Raw genomic sequence first — 14,362 nt, forward strand, 5'->3', positions numbered from 1 at the left:
TTGAAAGTAATTAAACATAAAAAATAATAAATAAAAATCATTTTTTTGCACTACATTAAATTTTCATTTAATGTTTATGGTGAAACTATTCTAGTTGGTCATTTTTAGTTTCTTCCATTTTGTTCAATTTCTTGCGTTTCTTCCAGTTCTTCTACTTTCTTCCAGTAGAAATTGCAACTCTGATTTCAAATGTAATATTTTACTTAAAATTAGATTTTGTAACAGTAGATGCTTAGCAAATATTTTTGTACTAAATGTAGAATAATGCAATTTCAAAATGAGTTTTTTTTTTTTTTTTTCAATTCTGAGAAAAAACTAAATATGGATATCAAATGAACATATGTATCATCCAGTTGCTGAACTACATAAGTATAATTAAGATTTTTAAATTTTTACTGAAATGGATGATACTTAGAAAACTTTGTTGCTTGTAGTTAAGTAAAAACAATGTAGAGTTTCACATTAAGAGTGAAATGTATATTTTTTCCCTTTGGAAATTGTAAATATGCTTCTCAATATAATCATATTTTGTTTCGGAAAATAACAGAAATGGATAAACTTAATTGATTTAACTCTAATTTTATTTAAATTTTAAACAAAATATCAACATGTAACAAATTCAATCACAACTTAACAACCTACACTCAAATTAACTGTTGTCTCCTTCCTGCTTATAAATTTTTGTGACTACAGTAAATTATCTAACAAAGTAGTAAGTAGCTCCCTGCCACGAAAAGTTTAAAATCTCTATGCTTAATGTTATGAATCAATAAAGAATGTTTATCTTGTTTTTAAAAAAATCAGCTTTTGAGATTCAGCACTGAGGAAAAGCTATATTACTGTCCAAGAATAAATAATACCAAAATCTTCAAGAGTTATCTTTAAAAGCAAATAACCTTTATATAAACCCTTTGCAGCACAAATTGTTTAACTTCCACTTTTTGAAATATCTCAATTTTAAGATATTTCAAAAACTCGTAATAATTTAGTTATAATGAATTTCACAAATATAAAAATTAAAATACCTTAACTCCAAACTGAATCACCCTGGATAACTTTTGATATACTGATTGGATTAACTTGTACTCAAACTTCATGGAAGAGAATAAAACAACAAAGAGATATGTTATAAATTATATAGTTTTTTTTAAACCTATTTTGATATTAAATTTTGCTCTGTATAGTTTTAATTAACCAGGATTAGACATTACATAAGTTTAAGTGTGACTAGTGTAGACACTAGGTAGGGCTAGCGTGGACATGTCTACAATGTCCCGTAAAACTTCCATTATAAGAAATATGAATTAGTTACAAATGAAACAAATCTGATGTTATTAATTTTCTAAATAAGAATGATTTTGTAGAGTGATATACCTTTCCAAATAGTTATTTCAAACTCAAGTAAGAAAACTAGCTTGAAATCTTTATATTAACCAATTTTTAAAAGTTTGTGAGACTTAAACATGTTTTATCACATTTGTTAAAAGAAGAAAACAAATTTTTATATATGTATATATATATATATATTTTTTTTTTTTGCCGTACATTAATAGAACAACTCAAATAGAACATTGCACCACCCATATTCTTTTTTGAGACTTGTAAACATTGTTCCAGTGTTGCCTATTTTGGAAAATTGTTATTGAAATAAAAACTATTGTTATTAAAATTGATTCAACATAAATTTGGTTCTGTGCTTTCACATAATTCAAAAAACGGTTTTCATATGTACTGGTTTACGTTCAAAATGTAGCAGGATGATAATTAGAAATTAGTATTTTAATCAGATATTAGTATTTTAATCAGATATTTCAATATTTATTTATCCGATAAGGATGAGATTGAAATTAATTTCTTCTTAGCTTTAGATATACCTTTCTGAGTATAATAAATTATTACTTAATAAGTTATCAAATTAGTCCATATTATCCCCATGTAGTGTGAAAAAAAAAACTTTTTTGAAAAAAATATTGTGGAAAAACTAAACAACATTGTAATTTCAGATATAAACCAGAATGCGGGTATGTGTCCAAACTATTCTTAAAAGTTACTACATGAGTTAAAAATAATATTAAAAAAGAGTTTTTTGACGTATTTGTAAAAAAATGTTCCCACTAGCCCTTCCTTCCTTATATCCACATTACAGATAAACCACTTTTTTTGATAATTCTTAAAAGTTAGTTTTAGCTAGTCCTGAGTTTGTCCAGTAAAAGTTGGGAGATCTTGTAGGTGAAGCTCGGGTATGATCGTGAATGTATACAGGAGCTTTTTGCCATGTTTGATCAATTGTGATCCAATAGCCTTTTGCCATGCTTATTTACCTTTAGAAACGCTTTACCTTTAAAAATTTCACTCAATGCTTTAGCTTTCCCGATGAACTTCCTAAGGATAACGTCAAAATATTTTGCCCATCCTTTTTTTTCCTTCTAACATTGAAGATGGTTTTGAGGCAGAATGTTAGCTCTTCTCTTCTTGTGGATGATCATTCACAATTATTTAAAATTTATATAGATTTAATTATTTAGAATTTTTATTTTTTTAAAAAAATCAAATTAAATGTTTTAGGTAGCATTTGATTTGCATTTTTTAAAAAAAGTTGGGCATTGCAGTTGACTGCATCACTTCGACACCTATGCAAAATAGTAACAAGCAAACCCAACTCTAACAGAGCTCATTTGCTGAGTAACGTAAATGGATTGGCACATTTTAATGCTGTCGATCCACAGAACGTTGCCAACAATGAGCTTTTCCGAATCAACTGTAGTGAATGAAATGTCCTTTTAATGTGATTTTATTATTAACATAGAAAAATGATAATAAACTTTTCCACGTCTTTTTTTTTTATATAATAATTTGAGGGTGATATTTTATCATATAAAGGAACGGTTTTTCAGTCCACTCAAATTTGATAAATAATGGAGAAAAAAAATTATAAAGTTTTGAAACTTGACTCGTGAGTGGTCTAGCAATGGAAAACTCCCCACTCACTTCCTGAGAGAGCGTTTCTCACCCGTTCCCGCTAAAATATAATTTTTCTAAATCCTAGGGATGAAACAAATATTTAATATTACTTGAGTAACCTCAGTACATAACCTCATCTCGCCTCTGAACTCATAAGTGTTAAACTCTTTAAAAATAATATTTTTATTTTTAAGCAATTAAATGTAACCTATATAGATCCTAGTAATGAAGAAAAAAGTTACATTTCTCAGGAGGTGGCGTTATACCTACACCCTTATCCCCTAAAACTAAGTTTTAAGTATCTCTGGAGAAAAAAAATTATGCTATTTTTATTTTTAAATTAAGCTATTAAATGTTGGAATTTTGGTAAATGAATCTTATTATTAAAAAAAAAGTTTTTTTTCCTAAGAATGACATTTCCCTCCCTTGCCCAAAACTATTAATTCTATGATGCATCCAAATAAAATTTATTTGCTGATTTTATTTTAAATTTTAACTAAACGTAGAACTTCATTTATATCACGATTAACAACTTATTTTATATTTTATGTACGCACACTCGCTATAGCATAGACTTAATTTACCCTATTATTAACGAACAATTAAATGATAGGGATATTTATCGAAAAAATGGTTTAAAAATTATTGTGTTTTCCAAAAATGTACGAGCTTTCCCTCTCTAATTTTGGAAGAATGAAATTTTGTATGAGTAAAAATGTCACCCATATCTAAAAACTTAAATCCTGTTCTTTCAAATAGTACGAACAGTTTTATACACATAAAACGTTTTTCCTGGACTTATATAGTTAAAGAAAAAGTATGTATGCACATATATACTATTTACTAAAAGATCCATCTCAACTCTAAATTTACGTTATGATTATACAGGGTTATTCATAATTCCCTCCGCCTGTAAACGCCTTTTTTCTTTACTACAACTGGCTTCAGTGGTACATGTTACTGCCATCTACCGGCAACTGCTTAAATTAAATGATTGATTGATGTAAATTTTTGGCGCAAGAGCCATGGTTTGGCTATACCGCGCTCAAACCTAGGTAAAAATTACTGTAGCTTTGTTAAAATCAGAACAATTAGGCTGAAATGAGCAACTTGTTCAAAATTAAAACAACTAATTTAAAATTTGTCAACTAGGTTATATCTAGAACTAAATCAAATTGTAAAATCCGATATGTTTGATGTACAGTATTAAATTTGGATGAGGTGTGTCTCCAAGTAAAAATGATAAAGTTGGAAAGTCACAGTTAAAGTACTGTCGTCTTTTAGATTTAAATTTCATACACTGGGTCAGAAAATGTTTTACTGTAAGAGACTCTGCAAAAATTGCATTGTGGAGGTGCTTCATTTAAAATTAAATATTTGTTTGTCAAGCGGGTTGAAAGCTTAAATTAAAACTTGAATACTTTCAGAATAATTTCATATGTTCTTTTTTGCCATTTTTTTACTATAACGCTTCGAAACCCAGGAGGGAATTATGAATAACCCTGTATATACTTTAGCAACATCAACTGTTTAAAAATAAGAAATTTTAAAAAAAATCTATTTTGCTTCGCAATAGTGATAGAATCAAACGATTTAATCCTTGATTGCTCAACATATAGATGAAATGTTATCCCTTTAACGTGACATTGTGTTAATTTTTTATTATATGAAATTGCCATAAATATAATCATAATTATGTCATAAATAGATCACAGGGTCATCACCTTTTTCATTTGTGCCGAAATGTCTATGATCAGGCAAAGAAATTTCAAGTAAATGGTAATAGTTCGTGTTAAACCGTTATGTGGTTGTTAATGCATTAAAAAAAATCGTCAGCCATAAAACTGAAAATCATGTGATGGATTAGATTTTTTTTAAAATTTGTTTTCACTAATTAAAAAAACTTTGAAAATTTTGAACTTATATACCAGTTAATAAAAAGAAGTATATTTAATGTTTCTTAACTTTTTATTTTTATTAAATTTAAATTCTTCAAAGAAATATATTAACTAATTGCTGTTTATCTATACATCAGATCTTCCGTAAGGGGCCGTTCAAAAAGTACGTACATCCCGAAGGGGGGGGGGGAGGGGATTTGCTATTATGTACGGTTTGTACGATGGGGAGGGGGGGAGGTATTATACAAAGTACGTACTTTATAAACATACACCAAATTTAAATTTGACTTTATCCTACACACTCCTTAAGTAAATATTTAATTTTATTTAAAACATAATTATTTTAATTTTTATGAAAAAGGGGTTTAGACTAATAAAATGTACGTACTCTAAGGGGGGGGGGGGGAGTAAGACCTTATGTACGGTAATGTACGAAGGGGGGGGAGGGGTTTGAAATTTCTCCATTTTTGTGTACGTACTTTTTGAACGGCCCCTAATTACTGTCTTTAATAATTATTTTTAAAATTCTCGTCAAAAAAAAAAAAAAAAAGAAAAAAAAAAAAAAAACCATTGGAGGACGAAAACTAACAATTATGCGTAAAAGAATCAAAATGCAATCGAAATATGACAAACCACTTGTTATAACGGCTGGTACAGAAGCATCATAATCCAGTTGGAACTTGAAATTGTTCCTATTTCGTCTTCCAACCCTTTTGTTTCCTTACGTGATCAAACAGGTTTTGATATATTTAATTCCATTGTTCTTTTTGTCCTGCTTGTATATTAATTTGCAATTCCTATTGGACATACTTTTTGGTGCCGTTTTGGAAGGATTTAAAAATAAAAGTTGTCCCGAAATTTACGCAAGATTTGAATTAAATGAATAACACTATTTTTTTTCCAATTAGAGATTTTTTAAATTGAAATCTAAAGTACATTGAAGAGGGTTATGTAATAGAACATTGGGCAAATGAGCTGCATGGCTTTGCTCTTTTATCGAAATTTTCGGTTACCATTTTGCATAAATGCGACTAAATTCCGTTGATGGAGTGCTGAATATCGTCCTTCAATGCATGGATGGTCGTGGAATTGTTTGCATGGGCCTTTTACTCCAAATAAACTAGTAGAAAGATATTCAAAGGGGTTAAATCACATGATCTAGAGGGCCATTTCTGATCACCAAAACAAGAGAATACACGATCAGCAAATGTCTCATACAGTAACTGGATTGATTCATGGGCTATATGGCGTGTCGCACTTGTTGAAACCACATGCTGTTGTATACACATATTGAAACACGCGTGTACTGGATGGCCGGTGTATTTAGCGTTCCCAATTGATCCAATCGTGTTCAAGGTTTCAATAACTCTTTTCACAATTGATGTTGTTGTAGTTCATTTAAGTCGCACTAGAGCTGCACAAATGGGCTATTGGCGACGGTCTGGGAAACATCCTTGAGGATGATCCGAAGACATGCCATCACAATTTTGATCCTCTGCAGAGGGGATGACACCCCTGCTTCGGTAGCCCGACGACCTGCGCGCGAAGTCGAGCACTTTACGGTAGCACAGTTTAACGAGGGCCAATACCGCTCACCCTCGGTCCCTACGCAGGCTGATCCAAGTGGTCACCCACCCGCACACTGACCGCAGTCAGTGATACTTGACTTCGGTGATCTGCTGGGAACCGTGTCTAAACGATCAGTCCACTGCGGGACCACAATTGATGAAGTTTAATTAATATCCCAACAATATTTTGTGCTGAATTTGAAAACTATATTTGAAATATTGTTCGAAATGAAAACGCGTTGTTCTTTCGTGTAGCGTTTTATTTTTACTAACCCTTTATTGTCAGATGTCTAATTCAAAGTTTTTTTTTTTTTTTTTTGCTTGCCAACATTAAATTAATTTTTTATTTAAATCAAATATGGATGGGTGATCGTGTAAAGCTAAGGGTGGTGGCGCTAGTGGTAAAATTGCTCTTTCCAGACTTCCGGGTTACTGCTTTCGATATATTTTTACGCCGCAGATTGAAAAAACGCGCCATCATATTATTGCATCATATCTTTTGCAGTATTTCACATGTACCGAGTTCTTTCCTTCAGCCTTTAAACTTCAGCATTATCATATTAATATTATAATCATTAGAATATTTTCTAATTAGGCTGACTTAAAAAGATATTTTTAAAGATATTTTTGGCGACATTTTATTGAAATGTAGCCATACAGGGGATAAAATACAAAACATGGCAAACCTTAAGAATTATTCACAATGAGATATTAACTTTCCAAAAATTTTTTCGGCCTTACGACCTCTGAGAATCAATACATTTCAGAAAGCTCTTATGAATGGTACAATTATGTTTAGATTTGAACCCAAATTACAATAACAAAACTGCACAGAATATTAGGCTTGTTCACACATCGCCTCGTAGTCATAACATAAGCGGAAGGATACACCGGAAATTTTCTAAATTTCTTCCGGTTTCAGGACGCTTGTTATTGTTTACATTAGACCACCCATCCATTGAGCAAATTTTGGGACACCCTTTGAATGTTGAGGGTGTAATTACAGAACACTTTAAAATTATTCAACTTTTTAATTTGCTTTTTCTATATATATATATATATATATATATATATATATATATATATATATATATATATATATATATATATATATATATATATATTCTTCAATGATAAGTTTTTATAAATACAACATAATGAACAGTAGACTCAAAGATAGAATTTCGTTCTTATGATTTAATTTTGTTTGCTCATCTTAGAATATTCTTCACAACGTAAAGACTTTAAATTAAAATCATAGATCACCACTGTTTACGGGAATTTCGTTAATCCGCCGTGCTCTAAATCTAGATGAAAATTCATTCAATTGTTGACAAAAAGCAAAATCGATTTTTCAACTTACGTCACAACATTTCATGAGTCGTCATCAGATAATGTGGGCGTAAAAACCTAATTATGTGCAACGATTTTCAGAATTTTTTGTTTCTTCCTTCTGACTGTGAATGTGACTAGATATAAATATTTGATGCCTAGTAGAAGACATTAATCATATGACATTGGGCATAAATTGATGTGACCACTTAAATTAGTCTTTCTGATAGATGAAAGTTAATTAGCGTTTCTGAACAATTGAAGCAAACGCGTTTACACTAAATAGATAAATAAACAAATAAATGAAATAACAAAGAACGCAGATTTTTTTAGAACACAAACACAGCAGAAAAGTTTTTTTTTTAAAAATTAAGAATGAAATTACTCGTTTACAAGAGCTTTTTTTAAAGTCTAAACTGAATAAAAGTGTCTATCTTAATTTGTCAATCATGTTTATTTTCATTAATTCATTAGTTTATTCTTTAAAAAAAAGACACTACTCATAAAAGAAGTTTGGAAAACGGAATCAAACGCTGTGTCCATTTTCGTAAAACATGCATTTCGAGCCATGCTCATTTTCTTAAACACGTATTTTAAGATTCCGAACTGTGTCCAGATTTAAAAATTTACCGACATAATGCTTTATTTTTTGCTCATTTCTTTTTCTTAATTTTTAAACGAGCCTTATATTTTTACATCTATGGATGTTAAAGTTGCATGTTAATGTACAAGTTCTTCTGTTAAATTTTTTATTAATAAAGTTTAAAAATAAATTAAAGTAATGAATTTATAAATAAGTTATAAACAATAGTTAAAAATAAATTTCACTGATACTTTTGTGAACTTTAATTAGTTGTGGACCTTTATACAATTAAATGAGTTGAAGCTGTATTGATAGATCGATTGATCTGTACCTTCGCCCATGACGTATATTTTTCGAATCCTTGTCAAAAAGGAAGTGAAAGTACACACAACTAAAACTCTACCAAAATCTTACAAGTTATTACTAAAAAGGCTATACTGGAAACATCAAAACATGTTTCATTGGTTTAAGAAACAGAAAAATGTTGAAAGGTGGTTATTAAAAACATCTATAAGTTTCTTCTGGTAGTCAAACTGGTTTTGATCCTTTTTATCACACTTTCTTTACATGTGATTTAAGAGATTTTGATTGAGTTTTTTTCTCTTAATTTTCTTTTAATTTACTACGCTTTCATATTTGATAAGGATTCTAACTGCATACATTAAGGGAGGACATTGCAGAACACTCTGTATACCTCAATTTGTTTTTTTAGTTCTTAACGGAATGGAAGCATTCTATCAGGTCCAACTTATTTTCCATTCGAAGAGAAACTGTTATTTTTATGTGAAGAATAAAAACGAAAATATTTATATTTTAGTGAAAATGTATTACTTAAAGTAAAGACTTCCCGCAACAGCCTACTGTGGGCCAGGGGGTTAAAGCTTTATAATTTCATAACCAATGGAATGACTGTAACGATGTGGTCAGCATTGCGCACTTGCCGCCTTTACTACCCAGACAGATTGGTTCTCATGGATCTGAAGCAGGTACAGGTTCAAGCAGCCATTGAAGGGTCAAACGTCAGTTCTTCACAATGTCATTTCAGAAATTTATTGCTTTATAATTTTAATTAAATATAATATAATGCAGTGATTCTCAACCACTGTGTCGCGGCACTTTTATGTGCCGCCGAATTCCTAAAATGTGCCGCCAAATATTAGAAATGATAAATTAAAATTATAATGCTTTTTTTTTATTACGAGTAAAGTTTAAATGAAAGAAAAGTGTATATAATATTATACATATATGTATACTTTTTATAATTTTACCACGCTTTAACAGCGTGAACATCTTTGTCGGCGATTGTCTTGCCTCTGATAATCTTAAAATAAGTTAAAATAAGAAGGAAGTGGTTAAATTGTCTTTGACACACAATTTTTAAAAATGTTGGAAATTTAATGACTATTAAAATTAATAATTAACAAAGGCTAAAGCAAGCTAAATATCAACTTTCAAACGGAAATAAAAGCTAATCATTAAAGTAAGCTATGCAATTAATAGTTATAAAAACAAATTAACAAAGGATAACTAACAAAAAAAAATAAGCTGACAATTAATAATAAGCAAAAAAAACTAATTAACAAGAAATCACAAAAAATAATGAATAATGTAAAAAAACTAACAGTTAATAGCTGTAGAAAACAAGCTGACAATTGATAACTGGCAAAAAAATAAAATAATTGTTGCTAACTAATGAAAAATTAGTCGAAAGAAATAATTAATCCCTAAATAAACGTGCTGTTGTAGTACATATAATTTTATTTCACATTCAAAATTATTATCACAAACTATTTAACACAGTGTATTATAGTTAAGTAAACAACATTTAAACTAATTTTTCTCATTGTGTGCCGTCAAATTTCGAAATCGTTAAAAGTGTGCCGCCACAAAAAAAGGTTGAGAATCACTGATTTAATGTAATTAATTATAATTAAAATGTAATTTTAAATTTGATAACAAAATCTGTGATATAAGTAATAAAATGATTTTTACCACGGCATTCTCGGCCTCGAGCCCAGTAAGTAAAAATACCATATGTCGGCCTTGTTCCATTAAGGCTTAATTTTACTACTAAAAGTACAGAAAACTGCTCTGAGACTCATTGCCACAAGTTGATACCCCTAGGTGGCGCATATGGATGCTGTGGTAAATAGAGCTCTGATTAAAGTTACTAACAAAAATTAGTCCATCAATTAGAAGAGTTTTTAATCCGAACAGAAAATATTATATTCTTATAACATAAATAAAGGACTTTAATGAATGCTAAATCAAACATCGAATATGTTAAATGAAAAGTAAGGTTCATTGCATTTAGTTTAAACAAAACCGAAAAATATAGAATAAATAAACAAAAAATATCTTAATTTTCTCCGAGAAGAGAAAAATAAGTTATGTCCTTACTTCCCCAGTATTGATTTTTGGTTTAAAATTCCTTTTTTACAGAAAAGAATAAATGGCGTTGAGTGTGTAAATACTTTTTATGCATTAAAGTTGAACCCCGTTTAAATTTTTATGTATGCTAATGAAGACGAAATGGTAAGTAATAAGCAAAAAATGTAAATTTGTTACTGGCATCGAAGCATTTTACCAATTAGCATTTTTATAAAAATTGTTACCTGAGTTTTTTTTTTTTAATATATCTATTGTAGTTTTTTCCAGTAAGCAATTAATTATGTTCATCGTTGCAAATGTGAGCGAAAATGTCTACCTAAGAATTTGTAGAATTTTTTTTTTTGGTAAATATGCTAAAATAAAAGATTATTTTCAAAAATATTGATGAATTTGTGCATCATTAAGCGATTTTGTTAACAAATTATTTAGCAGGAAAAAAATTAATAATGTGCCCGAATTACAGACCGATAATATTTTTATGTCAAGTTTTTATCAGGATTTGTATTATTTCATTAATAATCTTTCTAGAAGCTTATAAGCTTTAATTAATAATTTATCATTATTAATTTCTCATCACAATGTTAACAAAAAATCAGTATTTCAGTTAAATTATGTATTTTTTTTAAATTGTTAATTATTTTATCATTACCGTGGAGCTTATGACTTAATTGAATTTAATGCAGACAGTTATTAAAAAAAAATCTTTTTTGTTTTCTGTTTGGACTTAGTAATAAAATAAGCCATTTATGTCATAATTGAAAATAAATAACATTTTGTGTTCTCAGATTAAATAATGGCAATATATAATTGGCTACATTATTCTCTGTCAAGTGTTTATAAAATGTTAAAACAATATTCAAGGAATAAAAACTACTCGGATATGAAAGATAATAAAATTAATTGTTTAATCTTAAATATTTTTTTAAAAATATTTTATGAATGCTTCAATGTGAATTATTTTTTTCTGTTAATAAAAGTTTGGAAAACGATACTACTCATGAAAGTGTGTCTAATGCAATTATAATTCTTTAGTTTGAAAAATTAAACAAGAAGACGCAGAGAAAAACAGATTTTTATGGCGCAGTTTTAGTTAATAGAAAACTAAACAATTCTTGAACACATTATCAGATGAAAAAAGATTTGTTTGAGGATATTTTCTTAATTGGCTGAACATTAATTTCTTCGTTTTGAGTGAAAAAAATCAAAATCTAATAAAACAAGCGATATATATATATATATATATATATATATATATATATATATATATATATATATATATATATATATATATATATATATATATATATACACTGACTGAGCAAAACTCATGGGATACCCACCTAATATCTGGTTGGGCCCCCTCTGGCCCTGCGGAGTGCAGCGATACGGCGTGGAAGTGAGTCTGCAAGGCTCTGGAACACGTCCGGAGGCAGTTGGCACCTGCAGAGCGGCAGCCAATTGTGGCCTGTTCGTGGGTTGAGGATTCAATGTCCTGAGTCTGACGTCGAGGGCATCCCAGATATGTTCAATGGGGTTCATATCAGGACTTCGAGGTGGCCAATTCAGTCATTGGATCTCACCTGCATGCTCGTCAAACCAGGCACGGACGATATTGGCGCGATGTGGGGCTGCGTTGTCATTTTGATACACAACAATATCATCAGGGTGTTGAAACATGACAAAAGGGTGGAGATGGTCTCCAAGCAGCTGAAGATGCCGCTGACCAGTCAATGTATCATCCAGAATGACCAGGGGGCCTATTCCATGCCACGAAAATGCACCCCACACCATGACTGATAGGCCACCAGCCTGGACTGTGCCCACTTGGCATGCTGGATTTATCGCTTCGTGCGGTGTGCACCACACACGGTGCCTCCCATCAGCATGGAACAGTTGATAACGTGATTCGTCAGACCAGATCACGTTACACCACTGTTGCAGTGTCCATCCGTGGTGATTGGTGGCAAATGCAAGCTGAATTGTCCGATGACGCTGGGTTAGCAGTGGCACACGTGTGGGGCGACGGCTCTCATACCCGAGAACACGCATGTTCCGACGGATTGTCCACTGGGACATGTCTCTATCACTGCCAGTGTAAAATTTAGCAGTGATTTGTTGCACATTTGCTCTCCTATCTCGAGTTACCACTCGTCTCAGGTTTCGCCTGTCTCGGTCATTTAGGGCCTGTGGACGCCCAGTATGGTGTCTGTTGTGGACTGTGACACCCTCATTCACCCATTCTCGGTAAACTCTCGACACGGTTGACCTTGGGAAACCGAATTCCTGAACCACTTCTGAAATGGAATGTCCCATGCGTCGGGCACCCACAACCATGCCGCGTTCGAATGCCGTCAACTCACGACGACGTTGCATTTTACCTGATCACTCACACAGCCACTTCAAGCAATGTCTAACACACAACTGAGACCGTCGCGGAGGCCACCAGGTGGCGTTGGTCACACGTTCTGTCCATCCACAAATCAGAGCCCTGCTATCCCATGAGTTTTGCTCAGTCAGTGTATATATAAGTTCAAAATGAAGAATAAAACAAAGAAAAATTATAGACATATGAAAAAAAGGGGGTGGGAAATAATAAATAACAAACAACAGTTTATTAAAAAAAAAAAAAATTTAAAAAAAAATAAAAAAAAAATGAAATGTTAATTAAAAAACCGGAAAAAAAAAGATATTATCTTTTCTTCAGCCCACACGATTATATCCGCAAAACAGAGTGCTTTTTGAGATTGTATCAATAAAGCACTCTGTTTTGCGGATATAATCGTGTGGGCTGAAGAAAAGATTATATCTTTTTCTTCCGGCTTTTTTTCCGGTTTTTTAATTAACATTTTTTTTTTAATAAACTGTTGTTTGTTATTTTTTATTTATTATTTCCCACCCCCTTTTTTTCATATGTCTATAATTTTTCTTTGTTTTATTCTTCATTTTGAACTTATCTAATGAGTGCTGTTTACTTGCAGCTTAAGCGCAATAAATGAAGCTTATTGTTTTTCTTAACTTTCTTAGTGTTTTCTTGTATTTATTTATTTATTATATATATATATATATATATATATATATATATATATAAATAATATTATATATATTTATTATATATATATTATATATATATTAGATATATACACACACACACACGCACATATATATATATATATATATATATATATATATATATATATATATATATATATATATATATATATATATATGTATATATATATATATATGTGTGTGTGTGTATATCTAAATAGAAAAAAGAAAATGAAAAGGTCGAATAATCTTAAACAATTTGAAGTAGTATGAGTGGAAGACACCATTAAAAATATTAAACTCAAGTGTCTACATTTGTAGAATTTTTTTAAAATTTTATAAAACTAAATACTCCTTGTTTTTAATCAATTTATTGCTGATCAAATTTTTCGCACAATAGACAAAAAAAATGTAATTGCAATAAATTTTGGTTTGCGTTGACACTTTTAAAAGCAAAGTACAGGTTGTATTTTGGGATGAAAACTTTTTATTTATTTATTAATATAGATTTCCCAAATGTGCGAGCTCTTTAGTTTTAAACTAGTAATCATTTTAAGTCCTTTAATAATTTTAAGTCTGAA

This window comes from Parasteatoda tepidariorum, chromosome 6 (assembly GCF_982258835.1).
Source record: "Parasteatoda tepidariorum strain Cologne lab strain chromosome 6, Ptep-v5.0, whole genome shotgun sequence".
In the NCBI taxonomy this organism is placed as follows: Eukaryota; Metazoa; Arthropoda; class Arachnida; order Araneae; family Theridiidae; genus Parasteatoda; species Parasteatoda tepidariorum.